Source organism: Cryptomeria japonica, chromosome 9 (assembly GCF_030272615.1).
Source record: "Cryptomeria japonica chromosome 9, Sugi_1.0, whole genome shotgun sequence".
NCBI lineage: Eukaryota > Viridiplantae > Streptophyta > Pinopsida > Cupressales > Cupressaceae > Cryptomeria > Cryptomeria japonica.
The window spans coordinates 587,229,466-587,251,715 of record NC_081413.1 but is presented as its reverse complement, the minus strand read 5'-3'; positions in this window follow the sequence as shown (position 1 = coordinate 587,251,715).

The window sequence follows — 22,250 nt, the reverse complement described above, 5'->3', positions numbered from 1 at the left end:
GAGTTATCTATTGGCCATGTGTTGTTCATCAAGAGGGGGCATGTGATTTCCAAGAGGCACCAAAAATGTTATAAATTGGGGCTTAGGGTAGTTGTTTCATCATCCAAAGTTGAGTGGGTCACTCAGAGTTGAGTGGGTCATTCAGAGTTGAGTGTTCATTCGAATTTGAGACTTGAATTCTCACTCATTAGAGAGTTGAGTAGTAGTTCCATCTTGCAAATTTTGAAAATCCCATGAGGCTAAAGCATTGCATTTTTTTTGAATATTTATGTTTCATTAATTTGAAGTAATAGAAAATCAGCTATTTCTATTCTTGCAATGTATGGGCAATTTCTTTGTTATGTTATTTGTGAATGTTGGGTGGAGTAACCCTTCATCTAGTGTAACAAAGAATCTGTTTGAATGTGTAAGGGGAGTGCCCTACATCAAAATGAATGGATATAGATGGGCGAGAGACATATTGTGTACATAATATTTTAAAGCAAGTTTGTGTTCAAGGTGTAAGGAGATAAGGATTAAAGGAAGTGTCTGAGTGTATTACTTATTCTTGTATTTAAGATATACATGAAGTTTATGCTTGCTTTGTTGGTAGGATTTTTACCTAGATGATTTATCCATATATTTTAGTATTTTTTAATTTTTCTATAATCATATAACTACCACAATCTTTGTTGCTATTCTTATATTTATTATTGTTGATTTATTATAACATATTGAATCAATTCTGATTACTAAATTAATTAATATGTTGTAACATTTAATCCGACTTTTCAACATAAATAACCATCTTTAAACATTTATTTATAATTTCATATTTTACTATAAATCTAAGAAATGCATACATATAATATAATAGATCAAAAAATTCCTTTCAATTTAATACATGAAAAGCCTAAATTAATGAAAAGGGGCATCCTAACTTTTATTTTAGTTGCTTTCCTTCAATCAATTGTGTTTTTAAAGGAGGTATATAATTTTGAGATATGATGGAATATAATGATTGAATGACTTTGTCTCATATTCTCTTCATAAATTTTTAAAAGAGGATCACTTTGTGAGCACATGGAGACTCTCATTAAAATGGAGAATCTACTTTTACTTTAATTTTTGTGCCACTAAATCATAGCTATAATATGAGATACGTTACACACTCTCTTTGTATATATGTATATATGAATTTAAGATAGATGGATTATTTTTTAAAATGTGTATTAGGAATGTAAGATGTGTGTTCAAGATTAATAAATAATTTTTAGTGTCTTATATTTTCATTTGGTTATATATGGAGGATTTAATTTTTTTAAATTTGATTATTTTTTAATCCTTAACAAATGTATCATTTGTCCATATTTGATAGGTTTTCCCTTATGTCTCATACTGGATTATAAATTTCAATTGTTTATAATAGACATATATTATCCACTAATTATAACAATTTCAACCCTTATTACTCTAATTCATTATAGGTTATTTTTTATTTTCTATATCCACCCCCATTTGAACATCTTCATTTCTAATTTTAATATATTAACACAGAAATATAGAAGCTAATTCATCATAGAATTTATAGTTGATACAAGAACGCAAACCTTAAATCATAAAATAAATAGGTGTTTATGAAGAATACAATATACTCTAAGTTACTATATTGACTGTGAAAAACAAACCTAGGATATCATATTTCTAATAATTTTTTAACATTTTTAAAATCATGATAATAGAACAAATAATTTACTATATAATTTCACAAGCATACAATCAACAAAAGTAATTTGAGTATTTATCATTTTAGTATGCTTTTCATTCTTAAATTTTGACTCACAACATTGATATTTGTACAAACATATGATAAATTTATGATTTGATAAAATAATATAAGGATTAAAAATATGCAAATGAATCTCATAGATTCACAATAACTCTCAAGAAAATAAATGTGAAAACTTCAAACTAAGCAAATTTGATTATTATTTGAGCAATTTGTAACAAAATACAAAATAAAATTCTTTTCTAATGATTTATGATAAAATAGAATAAAGCCATGTAAATTTATTTAGAATCAATGAAAAAAAAATGACATAAAAGACACTGCAACTTGTGCTAGATGACTATTTTTCTATTAGATGAAAATCAAAACATTTCACATTCATTTCAATACATAAAGTATGCTCAAAAAATGAAAATTAAACAAAATTTGCCATGAAACATTGCCATTACTTCCTAAGGATTCACATTTTTTATTTAGCATGTAATATATTATATTACATTACAAAATTCTTCATGTCTTCTAGATTCATTTTCCAAAGTCTATTATCATAAATAATTACATTTTCTTGAAGCATGTAAAGCCTTAAATTCCAGGACAATTCCATTTTGTACAAGCATTGCAATCGTTGCATTCCATGAGTCTATATTTCTTTGAGTAATTCTATTGAAAGGAATCAAAGGCTCATCAAGAATGCCATTTTGTGCATATTTTTTCAAACAATTTACATGTCTTGTCTATGCTTCCTCATTTTCCATACATGTCTACCAAGGCACTTGCAACGACAATTCATAAGAGATATCAACTCTCGAGGTGAAGAAAAATGAGTAGAATGTATAATATGATTATAGCCAATCACTCAAAGATCTAATCCCTTACTAGAATTATCTATGGATTTGACTTATTGGATCGTAGGAAAAGAGAGGGTGGCATAATTATAGTAAGAATATCAAAATAGTTGCTAAATCATGTTATTGAACTTTAGAGGATTTTAGTCTTTGTAACAGTAACAAAATAGGGTTTCCACCATTAGATGTATGAAAATCACTAATTTTTACTTAGGGACCATTACATTAGAGAAAGATAGGAATTAGATAGATCTAAGCCTAAGAGGTTTAAATGCATATCTAATTCCAGGGGATCGTTAGATGATCCTCTTCTTTCCCTTGAGTTGAATTGATTTATTGAATTTGCTGAAATTAGGGTAAATATGATAGAATTGATGTAAAAAATGCATAAACAGTAAGCTACAATTATCGGATCGAGCCATAAACTTGGATCTAAGGATTGTAAGAGGATTTTGATATGTTCCCAGAAGGAGCTCCTGATTTGTTGGGACCGGTGTGATGGTTGCTTTGGTCCTCTAAACTTTTCGCACTTTAATGGCAGATCGATTTGTCTCTCTAAATAAAGCTTATCCTGAAGTCACAACTTCATACCTATTCTAGCAACACTAGGGAAGGGAAATAGGTTGGGAATAAGGGTTTTCCTTAGGTTAAACCTTAGTTTTGGAATTAAACATGAAATAGAAAAGAAATCTAATTGAATTGCAGTAAAGGAATTGTTCTCCTTTTGAGGGAGATGTTAAGTAATAACTGAAACACAAATGATATACCTCCTTGTGAAGTTTTTTCTCCACACAAAATTAGGGTTTCATGAAGTCTTTAATAACATAGAACATGAATGTCAACTCCAATGCTTGAATCTTGACTTTATCTCTGCTCCAATTGTAGTACCCCTACCCTAGTCAACTTTGTAAAAATTGGGTTGACCTTGGTTGACTTTTTATGTGGCATTCTTGAATGGTTGAATTACTATGAGGTAATGTTGTAGTCAGATATTATAATTATTGTGCGTACCTATTAATGTGCTTTCGCAACGATTCTTATGTTAGTTTAATTGTCCTCCTGATTCTTGTTATTAATCTTGAGCTAACACCTTCATTAAGTATATATATTTATACTTGTGTGACTCTTGGTTGCAGGAGATTGCAGGTACAATACCACCTAGGTGCGAGGTTCATCTTCACCTGGATTCGCAGGGTTGAGTATACCTCTTTCGTCCTTAGAATTTGGGTTAGGTGGTCATAAAACCCTCAGTTTACCCTAGTCATGCTCAAGTGAGCATCACATGTGGTCTATCAGTTCCCTTTTCATTTGGGTTTGTGGGTTGAGTATTTGGTTGGCTTTCTTGGATTGCGTGCTTGGCGTGTGGTAAAACTAAGTATTTAATCCTAAGTAGTTATTTTGATTCAATGTGTTCATTTATGCATTAGTAATTAAGAAACTAAAGTAAATAGGTTTCTTTTATATAATTAATCAATTTATTTAAAAATTGCTCTATTCATGTTGTAGCAAGTTTAATTTAATGGTTAATTTTAAATCATGAATTTATTTAGTTATGCATTTTGAAAGGGAAGATTTAAATTTATTCGAAATAAAAATAATTTAATCCCTTTTGCTTTTGGAATAGAAAGGTTAATTTTAATTATTTAAGAAAATCAATTTTGATTAGAAAAGTAAGTTTTATTCATATATATTTTATATAGTGTGTAAGATTGATTTTGAGAATTTAATTTAATTAAAAATATTTTACCCTCATTAGTATTGTGAAATGCAACTATTAGCTTTGTTAATTAAAAATTAAATTAGGGAGAAAAGCATTTTGATTTTTAATTAGAACAACAAGTTTAGATTATTTTAATAGTTGAAAAGAGTGATTTTATTTTATTTTTTTAATTCAAAAGTTGTTCAAATTCTAAAATAAAGGATTAGGTCAGGGGATTCTTCTATTTAACCCTAGGTTTGGAAATATTTTGGGGGGATGATTTTTGGGAGAGCTTTTTGGAAAATATTTTGGAAGAAGGATTTTTGGAGGAGATTTGGGCATTTTGGGAAGGAAGGTTTTCTTGAGTTGCAGGTTGGGCTCTTCTTCAATCTTGCCAGGATTGCTGAACCAGGTAGGCCTCTGGTTAATTTCATTGGCTTCTTTGTTTCTAAGAAATTGTTTTGGATTTTGAAGAAATCTGTTTGTGAAGATTAAAAAAATCTCATCTAATTGGGGAAAATAAAACAATTGTGATTTTATTTCCAATCCAATCCCCTCTTGTTCTGTTTCCATTCCAAGTTAGATTATGGTTGCTCTGGTTGTTTTAAAATAAAAAATAAACTTGAGATTGGCTGTTTACAATGAAAATTTGTTAAAATTCCAAATAAATGCTTTCAATTTCATGCTTTAATCAGAGAGATCTGTTGGGCTTGGTTAAATGGAAATGGAAGTATGAAAGAAATTTTACCAATCTCAATATTTGGGGCTTTCTGGTGTTTTCTTTTTAAAAGAAAAAATAATAATATGTTTATGTTGGTCTTTTGTTATTTTGGAAAATATCCCCATTTTGTTCTCAGAAAACTTCTAAGTATTATATATATATATATATATATATTACTGCTGGTCTGTGTGTACCCAGTAGCTTGGGTTTTAGTTTTATTTGTTTTTTTTAAATAATAATAAAACTCAAAAAAAAATTTAAAAAATGCAATTTATATCTGTGATTTTTATTTTTATTTGTTTTTAAAATAATAATAAAACTAAAATAAATAAATTAATTAATGCCCCTTCCCAAAGGAAGAGGGGACCACCTGGTTCCCACTTGGTGGGGCCCGTGGGTTTTCCCATGGGAGGGGGGTTAAAAGTTTTGTTAAGTTTCTTTTTTAATGTTAAAATAGAAGTTTTTAATTTTATTTTTAGTAAAAGTTTTTTTTTAATATAATTATTAATTAATTATTAATTATTATTAATATATATTTATTAATGAAGATTAATATATATTAATTAAAATTTAATTTGAAATTTGAACATTATTAAATTATTATTAATATATATTTTATTAATGAGGATATATATATATATATATATAAAATTAAATTTTTATGTATTATTAATTGTGTATATTTTATTAATCATGGGTTAATAAATATATATTAATTAATATTTAATTTTGGTATCTATATTAATGGGAAAGTATCTTTTTGGAAAAAGATAGAATATTATTTTAATAGGAAAATTGTTGAAATAAAATATATTTATTAATTGATAATTTTTAAAGAATATTTTATTTAGGAATATATTATTTAATTGAAAAAAAGAATGAAATATTTTATCATGGGTATTTTGAAAATTTAAACGATATGCTATTGGAATTATTGGAAATTTAATAATGTATCGTTTGGAAAATTGGTAAGTTAATGAGATTTTCATTTAGTAAAATAAATGGTTAGTTTATATTTTTCCTTTGTATTGAGACATGGACAAATGGACTATTGCAATTGTGGTTTTGTATTCACCTTGTAATGGTGATTTTTTTGTTAATGTATTTTTGAAAACTTAGATCATTTAGAAAACTTGATCGACTTTTATTGTTTAAACCAATAGGAAAGAAGATTGTCCTTTTCCAGTTATTGCCTATGCAAGTTTAATTTCTATATTCCCTTTTGTTTAAAGTAATGGCAAGGCCTTGATATGTTTGTTTGGACCTGTCGTTTGGTTGATTTGGGATACATGTTTATGTTTTCGTTCTCTAGTTTGGTTGTTGCCTTGTGATGGTGTTATAACTGGTCTTGTCCTTTATGCGGGTGTCGAGTGTTGATTTGTGGTTGACCATAACGGGCCAGGTCTCTAGTTAGAGTACTATCGGGCAATGGACCTTGTATTAGCTTTTAATATGTTCAATTGGATCCGTTTCTTTGTAGGGATCATTTATGTAACTATTGACCGATGTGGTCGGTTGTTTATTGGTATGATTCGCCTTGATGGCAGGAATGTAAATGATGTGGAACTTATGTACCCTTAACTTATTTAAATGATCAGAGGGGTCTTGCAGTTGAGCAGACCCGAAGATGTAGCCCTTTAGGGGTGAACTCCAATATCAATTTGGTGTTATGTGTTGCTTTTGTTCTTATGTTTCATGTTTTAGTGTTAGCATGTATGGATGGCATTTTGATAGAATGTGTAAGTGGATTAGATGAAATTAATTGTAAATGCATGTATGCAGTCGTCTTTTAAATGCAGTAAATTGGATCATGAAAGAATGTATATTAGAATAATGGAATATATTTAGTTATTGTTAAGGAAATTAAGTATGCATGAAAAGATCTCGTTAGTTTATGATGAGATTCAAGTGTGTTATTAAATTAGATGCATGACTCAAATTTTAATGAAAAGTATGAATAAACCTTAATGGATGAACTTTATCTTGTGTTCTATATTTTGTCTTGCTCAAAGAAATTATCCTTGTTTAAGAATTATCTCGTTATTAAGACAATCAACTTATTGGATTAATTAGCGTGAGTTAAGTTAACTGTGTAATTAAGTAATCACGTTGGAAAACTCTTTAGGTGTTAGTTGATGACTTCCGCTGTGTAATTTGAACTTGGATATCTTGTTGTATCTTAATGTTGTGTTTAACTTTTAAAAAAAAATTATTGCTCTCCATTCGTGTGTTTTAGCTTTATCCCTTCGGGGTTTCCTGGCGGGGCATTACACCAATGCTTGAATGAAAATTGATTGCTTGCTTGCTTAAAATTTAATGCTTGATGTTGAATTGAATTTCATGTGTATGGATTGTCAAATGAGAGGGGTAGACCTCCTTTTATACTTTCTTGTCGAAAAACAAATTAATTTTCTGACACGAGCCGACACAAAACAAGAATTCTTACTCAAACTTTATGATCATTAAGGGGCCCTAATTGGGAGGACCAAGGTGCTAGGCGCTCTGTTCCTGAGGGGACTAGAGCACCACACCCTGGTCCTACCCAATCAGGGACCAAATTCAAGGGGTAGGATTATGTGCAAAGTGAAAATGGTGATAAATATGCATAGCAAGAGCATAATCAGGTCCTATCCGGGCCTTAAAGAATGAACACTAAGGTGAGGACCCAAATGCGGACAAAAAATGTATAGGAGTACAATTTAGGAAGCTATAGTCTTTAAGAGGATTGTCCATACTAATTAGTTATCTTGATTGGTGTCATAATTAAAATCTATTAGAAAATTTTAATACATGAAAGTGTATGGCATTGTAAGAAAAATAGTTTTCATTACATAATTGTAATGGAAATATTGTTATATGTAACATAAATTTCATTTGTCTTGACTTTTCATGAGTCACTAAGCTTCCAAACAAAAGTTTTGGTCCATCAAATGCTTACATACAACCACTCAAATGTATATTGGGCAACCAAAAGAAGGCAAGTTGGTTTATAAGAATCTAACAAAATATTCTTAGAAAGCTAATACAATGGAAGTGAGTTCAGTATTCCATAAAAATATGTCGTAAATATAGAGCCAAAGGAAATTTTGAGTCAAGCAAGTGTTACATAGGTAAGAATTTTTTTTAAATGGATGCATGATTTTGTTGGCTCATATAATACCATCTTGCACCTCCTCCTAAACCAAAACTTAATGCATTTATTTCAATCATTTCAATCTTTGCAAGATCACATTTTTTGAGGCATTTTATCAATTAATGAGATCTCGTGGATTAGGGTTTCTTCGCAAGGGCATTTGCATGTCAGATTTTCCCTTGGTCGAGAGGCCCGAAGTTGGGTGTCTATGGCGAAGGGTGGTAGTGTTAGATTTCGATTAGGTGTGAAGTCAACAGGCGGATCTCCGGTGGCTCAAAATCGAAATGGATTTGATGCTCGAGATGATGGGGTTCACCAAGGTTTGGGTTTTCACTCCCACTCTCGACCCATTTCAAAGAATGCTAGGTGGGTGGGGGGAAGTGATAGGAGTGCATTGGTTCAGAGGGATTTATGTTTACCATCGAGAGGTGTGTCTCATGGCACGGATAATTAGGCCCTTGCTGCTACGACTTTGGTTCCCACGACCAAGTTTGTTTTTGTAATTCTGTCGGAGGAGATTGAGAAGGAAGTCAAGCAAAATGAAGTGGTTTTTTCAGAGTTAGGGCTTATTGGGCACTTTAGAGGTAGATGGATGAGTCTTGGTGATTTGCACAAATGGATTTTAGTTAATTGGGAACCCTTGGTGGAAGAATATGTGTAGATTTACCCACATGCTTGTGGCTTCTTCATTATGGTTTTCCAAAGTGTGGTAGTCAGAAACAAAGTTCTTGGTGGTGGTCCTTGGAGTTGGGAGGACAAACACATGTTGATGCTGAAACCATGGCATCCAACTTTCAACCCTGAGTCAGAGTCCTTTGATCAGACTCCTCTTTGGATCAGACTTCCAAACCTTCCAATGCAGTTTTGGTTTGACTCATGTTTTAAAGTTGTCGGGAACTCCTTAGGTACATTTTTAATGGCTGATGATGACTCTTTAAATCTGTTGCATACTACTTTTTCTCGTTTGTTGGTTGAGATGGATGTTTCCATGGGCCTCCCTTCAAAAATTTATATCACATCCTCCAAAGGGAGCTAGCTTTAGTCTGTGGATTATGAAGGGATTCCTTTTAGATGTAGGAGATGTTTTAAGACTAGACATAATGTTGATTCTTGCACTAGGCTTAGAGTGAAGCGTACAATGTCTTGATGGAAAGAGGTTACTCCACAATTTTATACAGTGGATAAGGAGGCAAGAGATTTGTGTCCCCCCAAGTTGTGGGTGACCTTACAAATGTTACCAGTGAAAAGGACTTGGACCCAACCAATAATATGCAAAGGGCAGTTAGAGGATTGGGTTGTGCAAAAAAAGGAGGTTCTCATTTGGGTGGCAGCTCTTCATAGGCTGGTTGTCCGTCTAAACAGAAGATGGAGGGTGGGTCTGGTTCTCAAGGAGATCCTATTGTAGGTTTTACGGATGGGCACCAAGTTGTTTAGAAATTGGATTATGTTGGGGTCAAAAATATGAAGTTACTGGAGAATGCTCAAGCAGATGGATGGATTGAGGTGAAACGAAAGAAAGGTAAGAAGGGTTTGGTTGGGAGTTTCTATATTGCCCCTCCGCTGGAGGGTGGAGGTATTCCTAGAGAGGTGGCTCCCTAATTGTGACCACCACTGGTTTGGGCCAGTTTCAATCCCAAATCTATTAATAAAATAATCCTATTACCGACAAAAAAAAAAAATGGTTTGCATTTAGAAGAAAACAAATAAATTTCTAGTTATACCTAGACAAAGTCCTTTGTTTGGATGGGTGCCCTACATTTTTTACAAAAAATGTTGTGGATTCATTGGGAAAGGGGATGTGGTAGAAGATTCACACAAGTGCCAAAAAACTCAAAGGTATGAATAACATGAATGTTGGGCTCACCCCCAAAAAATTAGATTTAGACTCTTTTACAAAGTGTCATCCCATTTTCACTATGCAAGATTATTTATAAAATCATTTAAAAGATAATAGCTAGTTGAATACATATTTTTCTTCAAGGAATCATTCATAATACAGTAAATAGCTTCATGCCTAGGCAAAACATTACGGATGGTATACTTGTGGATCATGAGGAAATCCACACCATTGATAGTTCCAAAATTAAAGCATAATAAAAAAATTGAACATCAACAAGGCATATAACAAGGTGAGTTTGTTGTTTCCAATGTGAATAATGAATAAATTTGGTTTTGGATAAAATTTGTTGGATTAGATCTAACAATTGTATCTCTACTCCCAAATACTTCATTTTAGTTAAGATAAACTCGTATGGTTTTTTCAATGCTACAAGGGATCTTAGACAAGGATGCCTCTCATCTCTTTTCTTCATAATTATGGAAGAGGCTCTAGGAAGTGCAATGAACACAAAGGCAAGGATGGGTGGCTAGAAGGGAGTGTAGCTAACAAGAAACTTGGATCCCATAACTCATCAACACTTTATAGATGAAACTATATTACATGGAGAAGTGAGTACGAAGGAGGCTAGTATGATCAAAGCCACACTCAATAAGTATATATCAATATCATGTCAATTAATAAGCAATGATAAATCCAATGCTTTTCTCTTCTACACAAGGAAAGAAGCACCAAAATAATCACAAACTTCTTAGGCTTCAATATTGACATAATTGTGAACAAATATCCTAGAGTCCCAATGTTTAAAGCTACTATTAGAATAGGTCTGTGGGATGATACTATTAAAACTTTCAAAATCAAATATGAGGTGTGGGAAGGTTGGTGGCTAGCTTTGGCAAAAAGGATTATGATGGTTAAAGTTCTTCTACTAGAAAACCCCATCTATGTGATGTCTTCTCTCTAATTAACAAAAAAATCCAAGCATGATTTTGATAGTGTCATGAATAGATTCATGTGGGGAGGCTCCAACAATATCAATAGAATTCCATTGTTAAATTGGGACACGATCGTAAAGAACAAAAATGAGGGTGGCTCAAGCATACAAATTACCTCAGCTCACAAAAATGTATTAAGTGCCAAACTGATATGGAGAATGTTTGAGAATTCAAAAGCCCTTTTGAATCAAGTGTTCCAAAGAAAATATTTGGATAATGGAAACCCTAGAAAAATTTGAAGTATAGCTAATCCACCAAATGGTTTACACATAGAGAAATTTATGATGAATTGAAAACGTATTATTAGTGATCATCTATCTTGAATTTTCAAGAATGGTAAGTTTCATAAGTTTTTGAATTGATTCAAGGAGTAGTCATGAACCTTTAATGAGTTCTCCTAAACTATGTGACTAAAAGGGCATAATGGAAGATGCGTGGAATCAAAAAGTTGCAAACTCCATTATTTTAAAAATAGGGAAAATAACATTGAATGGGTTTGGAAAGATTTATGTGAGGCCCTAATTTCTTCAAAATAAAAAAATCGAATTTAAGAAACATTTGGGAAAAATCAAAATTATAATAGTACGCAGTAGGATATTATTTGGAGCAGATTCAAGTGAAAAAAATATTCAAAAAAATTTAGCTATTGGCTATAAGACTTAGCTCCAAGTGACACCTTGTGGCTGATAGATCTTTGTTGGGGAACATATGTATTACACAAATTAAGGGCTTTTGCATGGACTGCACCATAAAATAATTTCAACCAAGGAAAGATTAAATTAATTTGGCATCAATGGCCCATCAATATTCTCTTTGTCTTAATGAAAATGAGATTACTAATCATCTCCAATTATGGTGTTTGTTTGCCAGACAGTGCTTGTTTACCTCTTCAAAAGATGGGTTGGTTAGGTGCCTTACAAGAAGATATATTGGCAATCTTTCACAATTGGTTACACAATGAAAGCAAATCTACGAGGGTTGGGCTATGGAAAGTAAGTCCTTCAATAGTAATCTAGCAAATATGGAAGGACAATAATTGCAAAATATTTTTAAAAAGCAAGTAGATAATGGGAAGGTCATAAGAATAATGGAAGTTGGAATTTGTGAATTCTTAAATTTTAAAGGTCAAAATTAAAACAAAAATAAGCTCACATCTTGAGATAATAAAATTATGAAATTTTAGAACCTACTAAAAATTCCAATAAATCCATACAATAATGGATCATAAATAAATATTGTGAAAAAATAACTTGGACAAGATGACTGGCCCTTCCAAATGATAGTTTGAACTTAAATATTGGTGGAATCTCATAAGAAAACCCAAGCGCTTTAAATGCAAGATGTATTCTAAGAGATAATAAAATCTCTCTAGTATGAAGTAGTGAAGAACTCAAGATGTTTGAACATATGAATATCAAATCACTTGATATCGAAGGTGATTCGTTAATATGTATCAATGCTATTAAAAACTGCAAAATGAAATGGATAAATGTGTTATTTTCCATCATCAACAAAATAAAATATTCCACTCTAAGACATATCTATAGAGAATCAAACAAAGCAACCAATTTCCTAGCAAAAGATAGTATTGATCAGAATGAAGAACTATTAATGTCAAATCACTACAGAAGTAGACAAATTTATCTAGTGGCATTGACCAAGATTTGTCAAAAGGATCACATATGCTAATATAATTAGGATCAAAATGTGATTAATGAGATCCCAAAAAGTATTCACCTAGCTAAGAACAAAGATAATTGACTATTGGGAGTTTTCTAAAATTAGAATACCAAACTAGCACAAATAGCAATATTTATTATAAATAATGAGAGTGTAAGTAATTTACATAGAGAGCATTGCATATATAGGCAAGGGAGATGGGATAGACAAGTTGGATACAACAATTGGCTAACTTCCAAACATGGGACACTTGTGAGCTCACTTGACAAGTGTGTGAGAAAGTGGCAACTGTGTATGCACTAGGTTTCTCACTAAATCAAGACACATGTCTCAACTAGATAAGGTGAGACAAAAGACTAAAAGTCCCTAAATGGGGACTTAAGTAATGTGAATCGAACCATATCTAGGTATTCTAATAGTTAGTTAGTTTGATAAAGTCACTATTTACACCAAAACCCCCCTTAAGTGCAACATAAGGAGTAGTGTATGCATGATGACGACTTCCAACTACTAGACCATGTTAGCTACTTATATACAAATTTATCATATAAATTAGTGTTAAGGAGAAAACCATGTGGGAACAAATAGGTAGAGTGATTGGGTTGAACCAAAAGTCGATCCCAACAATCAATGAGTGGTGGAAAGTAAGATTTACCAAGTGACAAAGGAGTGATGACATGTGCCTTGGATGTGCTTCACCAACTCTCCAAGTTTCCATATAACCTACCCAAGTTGGATTAAAGCCACATGTAGAAATACATAGAACAATTACTAAATAATAAATTATATTCTACACTAACACCGCCCCTTTAAGTGCAACTTAGGAGTAACTATGCAATGATGATGGTTCCCTGCTAATAGCCATGTTAGGTAACCATGTACAACTTTCTCATAAGATAAAAAAGAAAACCCAATGGGAACAAAGCTCCTTTCCAAAAGAGAAATGATATAATAATGAATGTACAAGTGAAGAAGATGGATCATAAAAGGAAGTACTCATATGACCCTCTAAGGACTACTTTTATGCACAATGTACAATGAATTTTCTCCCCTTAAGAGAGAAAGAAGAGGCTATGCATTCCCCCATAATATGATGCTTGTAACTTATTGGCAGATGCTTGACACTGGATGCTGAAGATGCTCACAAACTTGAGACAATGTAGGAAGTAGGAGTTGGAGTTAATGTTTTAGCGAGTGCAAATTTAGAGAGCATAGGAAACATTACATTGGAGGCAGCAATTTCTCTTGTCGATGATATTCTTCTCTCAAATTTATTGCACTCTTCCTTGCATCTTATTAGTCACGACATCTAGGCTTTTCCACACTTTCTCAAGGTTGCAAAGGCATTGGTTGAGATTGCAATGGAAAAGCATTCATGAGTAGAGATGGATGTGATATTTGAAGTCGGCTAAACTCCCAAAAAAAAAAGAAACCCAATCTAGACAGCAGATCCTCTACATAGGTGTTGTTGGGAATGACTGCAATAGTCACCTTCATGCTACATCTTTCAATAAAGGATCCAAATAAAATCACGATGTAGGTATGTCATTTTTTGCAAGTTGATTGGCCTCTTAATTTCCCTTCTCATGCCAAACATGTGGACTAAAAATAGATCCAAAACAAACATAACAAAATTTTATAAATATGGAATTTTACAATTTGTGCCCAATCTTGACAAAGTGTTATTTTTGTTATAAAAAAAAGTTGCCTAAAAACCAAAGTATTTCTTATAAGGGCAAAAACTTGCAAAAAATGAAATTACTACTATACACCAAATGAAAGGTACCTTTCCATTATTTAGACCTTCCAGACTCAATAACGATGATGATTTGACTCCATGGCACTCTAGTGATAGAACTATGTTTGGAATCACTTAGATGCGAGAAGGAATGTGAAAGCAAAGCTCTAATACTATGTTGAATTTTTTTTAGAATTAGAATGCACAACAACCCTCTACAAGTGAAACCAAATTAGCACAAATAGCAATATTTATCATGCATAATGAGAGTGTAAGTAATGTTCACAGATATTCTTGCATATGTAGGCAAGTTAGATGAGATAGACATGTTGGATACAACTGACTAACCCTCCAACCATGGGACACTTGTGACCTCACCTAGCAAGTGTGTGAGCAAAATGCCAAGTGTGTACGCACTAGGTGTCTCTTTAAGTGAATATACCTATCTCAACTAGATGAGGAGAGACAAAAGGCTAAAAATCCCTAAGTGGAGAAATCAAATAATGTGAATAGGGCTACCTCTAGGCATTCTAACAACTAACAAGTTTGATAAAGTCACTATTTGCACCAACATTGACATGATATCTTGTCACGAATTACAATAAGAAAATATAAATATAATAGCCCCAAGAAATGGGAATGAACAAAATGGAGAAGTGAATAGTAATTAAAGATAGGAAATATAGATGCCACATGAAAGAATTATTGTCACATATTCAACTTCTCTTTAATATTATAGCCCCTACAATAGAAGAGTCGATAATAGCAATTCTAGAAAGAAAATAATTAAAGCAAGGCCACATTCATGGTCATTCTTTTCTTGGGTTTTTTTGATGATTTTATTAATATTTTTGGTAGGAAAATATTTAAGAAATTGACGGTGAAAAGAATATATTTACAACTCATGATATAAGACATTCAAAGTTATAGCAAACTATGATCATAGTAAAACAAAGGAAGATTTAGCACATACTTTTAGTAGAATGGAAGTAGAGAACAAACTAGATATTAGAGAATGCCTAAAGATATTTTCTTTAGGAGTTTTAGAATGCAACATGTAAGAATTAAGATATTTTCTTTAGGAGTTTTAGAATGCAACATGTAAGAATTAAGAAGTTTCCAAAGTAAGCATCGAAGCTTCTTTCTTCACAGTATGGGGAGAGATTTAAACTCATTGAAGGTCTCATGTACTTAATGCAAAATAATCAACTCATGGAAGATCCCATGTATTTAATCCATAATAATAATTAAGTCTAATAATGTTCCTCTCTAATTTGAGAATTTTTTTGGTTTATCTATTTTTAATAAATGGGAGCTACCTTTTTGGCAACAACATACTTAAAATAAGAATAATAGCAATACATTTTAGATCTATGTTAAGTGCAATAAACATTAGAGCTATGAATAAAAATGAAATTAGAAAAGATGAGTAAAGATAGGGACGTATATATGTTTTTGGTTTTTTATGATGACATGGTACTAGAGGAAAGCTAAAAAATGAAGGAGCGACTAGGAGGATGCATCCTAGAGGTCTACAAAGATTTTAGTAATTATATCAAATGAAGATGGCCTATTAGACACACTCATTACCAAAGGGTATGTTCATGACCAAGGGATGAACTTGTTACCTTCCTCAAATGGTAATTCCCTTGGACTATAAGGCTCTATATAGTTTTAGAGTTTCTCACCAAAAAGGGCTTCATTGTGGTGCTTGCAAAATCTAAAAACATGTTAACAATAATGAAAAGCAATATATCAAAATCTATAGGAAAGAAAAATTGGTGTTTGTGTTTAGGATCTTCCCTTAAGCCCTTGTTTAGAACATTTCAACCTCAATTATAGCAATAGATTTAGTGTTTGTGTTCCTAGAGTTTAGTAGTGGGTTGATGTGTGCAAAAGGTATAGAAAGAAATCTATGAGGTTTGCTAATTGAATGAGATTTGTACTCAAATGGAGGAAGAACAAGGTGTTGCAAAAGCTTAGGGTATGCTATATATTTGACAATGGAGTATTTTGGAGTGGTTAATCTACAAGTAGAAGTTTCTCAAGAGGCATACAAAAATTTGGTATCAGAGTGTTAAGAGTAATGTGGGAAGGAAACTTCGAGAGCAAGGATAGTTGATAATGCTTGAGCAAATGCACTTCAAATCAAGAGAGATACAAGAAATCTAGAAGAAAGGGTCAAATGAGGATAAAAAGAAAATTTTATAGTGTTCAAGGTGACATAGTCATTGTGAAAATGTATGAAGGCATATTATTAAGTTTTGGACAAGAAAAAACCATCAAATTTGACAAGGGACACTAGTATAGGTACATTCATGTTCAAGAGGACACACCAATGTACATAAAGGAAAACAAAGTTTTCACAAGTATTCATTTGAATGGTTTAGCATTCCCCTGTAGGGTTAGAAACATGAGGCCTAATTGCATCTATAGGTGAACACTAAATGAGTGTAAAATCAAGAGAGAAAAGTTTTAACATATACACTTTTTCACTATACACAAACATATTAACTTTGTAAATCTTAGTAATCCTTAAATCATATCAAAAGAACTACATATATTTGCCTACATTATATTAATTTGTAATTTTAGTGGGAACAAAATATAAATATAGATTTTGTGTGCAAAGTCTCAAAGAATTACTATATTGATACTATAGTTGATCTCTAGGTGCTCCACTATCAAATTTCATCTTTCACTTGAAGAATTACTATGTTTTTTAGATCATGTTGTGTTTTTCAATGTCTCTCTTTGCATTAGAGAGCAACAACGATTTTATCAATTCAACTCCACCTTTGACATTGTGTTCCAATTTAAAATATAGCATTCACAAGTGTAAGAAATCATGGATATTAGTTCATGTCTATCATTAGGTTATGGAAGCATTAATGTTTCCAAAATAAAATATATCATTCACAAGTGTAAGAAATCATGGATATTAAATTCCATGTTTATTATTAGGTTATGGAAGCATTAACGCACCTAACTAAGTTAGAGGTGCATTCCACCTTTTTTAATATAAATATTCAAAAGTGAAATAATTCATTGAAATAGATAGATTTAAGAGCAAAATTAGTTGACCTAGTGTTGCTTTAGGTTGTCATAGACCTAAATTTATGAAATATGATGTCTTGAAAATCAGTATTCTTTTAACACTAAAATGAATTCAAAATTGATAACACGATCTAAAAGCTAATATTATTGGATCCCTTTTTAATGGGCTATTGACATTAAAGATTCAAAACCATAACCTCTTTCATGATATATGATAAAGAAAGATAAAAATATATGTATAGTACAAATTCAATAAGGCACTAGTCCTTTAGTATACATGTAGATAATGTTGCTCTCATTTTTTTATTGAATAGAGCTAAGAGATAATTACATAAAAGAACAACAGTTCAAAATGGAACTACAAAAAATGGTACTTGACTTCTTCTAATTGCTTGTGATGCAGACATCATTCTTCAACTATGAACATATGAAAATAAATTGTAGCATGATCTCAAAGTGAAACTTAAGAATTTCCATTTCCTGGTGCAAAATATGATTAGAAAACATAGCTGAAAATCTACTTTTCCAAATATTAAGCAAAATAGATTGCCTCATAGTATTAGAAAAAACATTATTATGAATCCCATTACCTAGTAAAGAATTTTTCCAAATTAACATATAACCAAATATCGTCGAAAAATGAGTATATATGATCTTTCATGTTTTTTTAGACAAAACATAGTCCCAAAAAATATGTTTCATATTTCTAGTATGCTGCCAAAAGGGACACTTAGCAGGTGTGATCTTCAAACATCTCAATCTATCACCAATAGGGAGTTTAAAATGTGATATTTTCCAGGCTAAATATTGAGCATTAGCTGCTTTTGACTTCCAAATTTGGGCACTAAGGATCCTCCATTTTCTTTCACGAAACTCACAGCACCATTTTGTGTTGGGCCTTAAATTTAGTGTCATATTCGGAAGCAATTTCAAATATATTTTCTTTAAGGGGAAACAAAAGAACTAATATTTATCTAATGTTATCCAACCTTTATAAAAGTTGCATTTGAGAAGAGTACAATTTTTCATAAGAAGTTCTATAGGTGGCAAGGATTTAACAAAGGCCACAAACCCCTTACATTTATTATTTAAACAAAAAACCTTTTGCATGTTTTTCCAGACAACCTTATCAAGGGATTTAAAATCCCCAAAATCCCCTAACTATTGTATACTTTTTTAAAGAGATAATGAGCTTGTCTAGGAAAGATAACAACTAATGGCTACCCATGATATTGTACAAGCCTATTCCACCATATGGAAGAAATCCTGAAACTTAACCCATGTTGTAAGGTCTTTCTTCCAATTTAGAAATATGCACCCTTGTTGTCATGCCTTCAAATAAAGTGCATTAGAAATGAAGCTTTAAAATGAATGAAAGGAGCAAGTAGAATTTTATTTAACCACCCCTCCTTGCCATTTATTGTTCATGGTCGCATTGTCAATGCAATGACAAATCAATATTTTCCATTGCTCCTAAGATCACTTTCGTGATCCATTTAGCAACTAAAAATATTTCCTTGAGTTTTTGTATCTAATAGACCCAATCCACCTTTAGCTTTGGGTTGAATACAATGTAACCAAGATGTAAATTTGAAACCTTTTTTCCTTCCTAGTTTGTCCATGAATTTATTTAGATCCTCATAACCTTTTTTGGATGGCATCCAACACAATAAGTAATAAAAACGGGAACCCAAGAAAATATTGTTAACCACTTGTACCTTTGCCGCAAGTGAAAGAAATTTGTTTCCACAAATAAATAATTTAGCTTTCGACTTAGCTAAATACCAGTTCCATATACCATGTAAACTAACTCCCAAGCCAGAAGGGATGCCTAAGTACCATATGATTTGTCCATGTTTAATTTTCCATTCCCTAAGAATCCAATGAGACATTGTTTCAAACTTGATCATCAAGAATTCAATCTTATTATGAGCTAATTTTGACCCCAAAATAAAGCAATATAAATTCAAAACCTCTAAGACATTGTTGACTTCAAATTCAGAATTCTAAACAAACATAAAACTATCATCAACAAAGTGTGAATTCAGAACAACTATGTTAGGATTATGAATGCCTTTAATCATATAGCTATACTTTTGTAGCATGTATCACAAAGCATCAACAACTAAACATACAAAAAGGGTGATAAAGGGTAGCCCACCTCAAATAAGCATTGGCATCTTTGAAAAGCATTTGGATATGTTTACACAATTTGGGTCCAAAACTCAAATATTGCAACATTTTGACAATGAAGCTTCATCTCATTCGAACATATGGTTTTTCAAAGTCTAATTTTACTAATCTCCCAAGCCCAAATTAGGATATCCAAAATATATCTTCCACCAAAAATCCGATTTGATCAACCCTAGCAATCCCTTCAGCGAAAGGCTTAATACTTGTAGCTAAAGCTTTAGCAATTATTTTGTATGAAGTAGTAAGAACGATAATACGATACCATCCAAAAGTAGAATTTTCATTTTTCCCCTTAAAAAGCAATTTGATTAGGCTTTTATTAATATCAACGCCTAACGAACCTTGTTCCAAAGCTTCAAGGTAGACCATATAAAAATCTTCATTGATATGAGGCAACATAGCTTTGTAGAATTCGACTAACAACCCATAAAATCATAGACTTTGATTGAGACATAACAAACACAACATGTTCTAGTTCTTTTATGGACAATTTAAGCATAATCCTAATCCACCTGTCTATAAATATGCTATAATCTTGATACACCTTTCTTGGAATGAAATATTTAAGCATATCTTCCAAAATTGTTTATGCATCTTGCCAATGGTGATCCTCTTTAAATAGTGTTTCATAGAAATTATGAAACAATGATTTAATCTCCTTTGGACTTGTATGGACATCCATCCCCATCCTTAATTGTTTCTATAATTTTCTTCTTAAATTTATATTTAAATAGTTAAAGAAGTACTTTGATCCTCTATTATCCTATTTTATCCAATGAAGTCTAGATCTAATTTTGGCCCCTTGAATCTTGTACATATCAAGCTAAAAAAGTTGGGTTTATAAAGAAGCTATGGAGGTTTGAATTGTAGTATTGTATAGATATGAAGTAAGCAATTTTATATTGAGTTCCAGATTCCCTAGAAGAGATTTCTCTTTCCTCTTTATCTGGCATGCCAAATTTTTGGTAAATGATCAAAAAAATCCAACACATTTATTTATAGCAACATGCCACCATTTCCTAAAATATTCTTCCTCCTCTGGTTTAGGAATGGACTTCCAAATGCCAAATATGGTTGTAATACAAAAATGTATTTTAAGGTGCAAAGTATTCATTTTGAAGGGAAGTTGAAAGTCAAATTCCTTAACATCAATCTAGGAAATGACATAGATGATAGGGAAACAATCTAACAATGAAGTAAAATAATCAACTTTCACACAATACCCACAAGAGTGTTGCGATAAATGTAACTTGGGAGTGATATAAAACTTGTCCAATCTACTAATATTTCTATCCACACCTAATCTACAATCAGTCCAAGTGAACTAGTTATGGTGATAGTTGGAAAAAAAATTGTGAATAGGATCAATCACAACCAATGAGCTTCAACAAAAAAAGCCATTTATAGAATTCCTCATTACTTAATTTTAACATGGTTATTCCAACTACGATCTGAGTCATTTTCTACCATGTTAAAATCACCACCAATCACCCAATCATCTTGGTGGAAATTCTTTTTCATCCATTCCCATAGTTCAAATCTTTCTCTGGCTATGTTAGGAGCATAAATAGAAAAAAACCAAAAAAATTCCCATTGATAAAAAGGAAGATCCACACACAAATGTGTGACAGATCCTCCCTTTTATTAGTGGTAAACTTATTGATCCATAAGCCTACACCAATGCATAACCTAGGTACCATATGCTTAAATTTACATGATACATACATTTTTCCCAATCCTCTTAGTTTTGATTTCCCATCCTTTGTCCTCCCAATTAACTTTTGCCCATTCAAAAAAATCAATCTTAGATGGTATGACTCCCCAAAAAAACAAAATTATAGACCTATATTGATGCTCAACAATGCTATTAATCACATCATCAAGCAATAGAAATTCTAGGGTTTTACCTTTATCTCCATTGTAGGTTGCTAATATTTCATTGCCTTCATTTCTTTTTCCTCGAACAGTTACTTCTCTACAATTGAATGCTTTTTATTTTTCCAATTTGTCATTCGCCATTTCTCCAACTGCCATTTATCATCCTTAATAGACTAGTCTCTCATTCCTCCTTTCACCTCAGAAACATCATCCATTTACATGAGTTGTTTGTCTAGTTTTATTGTTGAACTTCTCTTTGCCAGATTCCTTAAGATTTTAGTCACATCCGTGGCTCTTTGTTCTCATTCCAATACTCTGCCATCAAGACACCACAAAAAACTGATGTTTCAACGCTGCACTACCAAAAACATCTCAACGCTCGATTGTCTTAATATTCATCAATGTTGATTCCATTTGAGTCCCTCTTCATAGATCAAAACGCCCCAACATATGCTCTTAGCAAACAAGTGAAAATATGGGAACTCTGAAAGTAATATTTGTTAACTTTGATGATTGCATGATAGTACATTTTTTATTGGAAGAACTAGTACAATATGTTTGATATTATTGCATTGCAAGTTGACAATATTTTTTTTATTCAAATTACTCATAGCAGCTATAGTACCACTATATGAATAATGTACTAATTAATATACAACCAAATCAAGTAAGAATCAGATAAATCACCATCATAGTTAATCAAGAA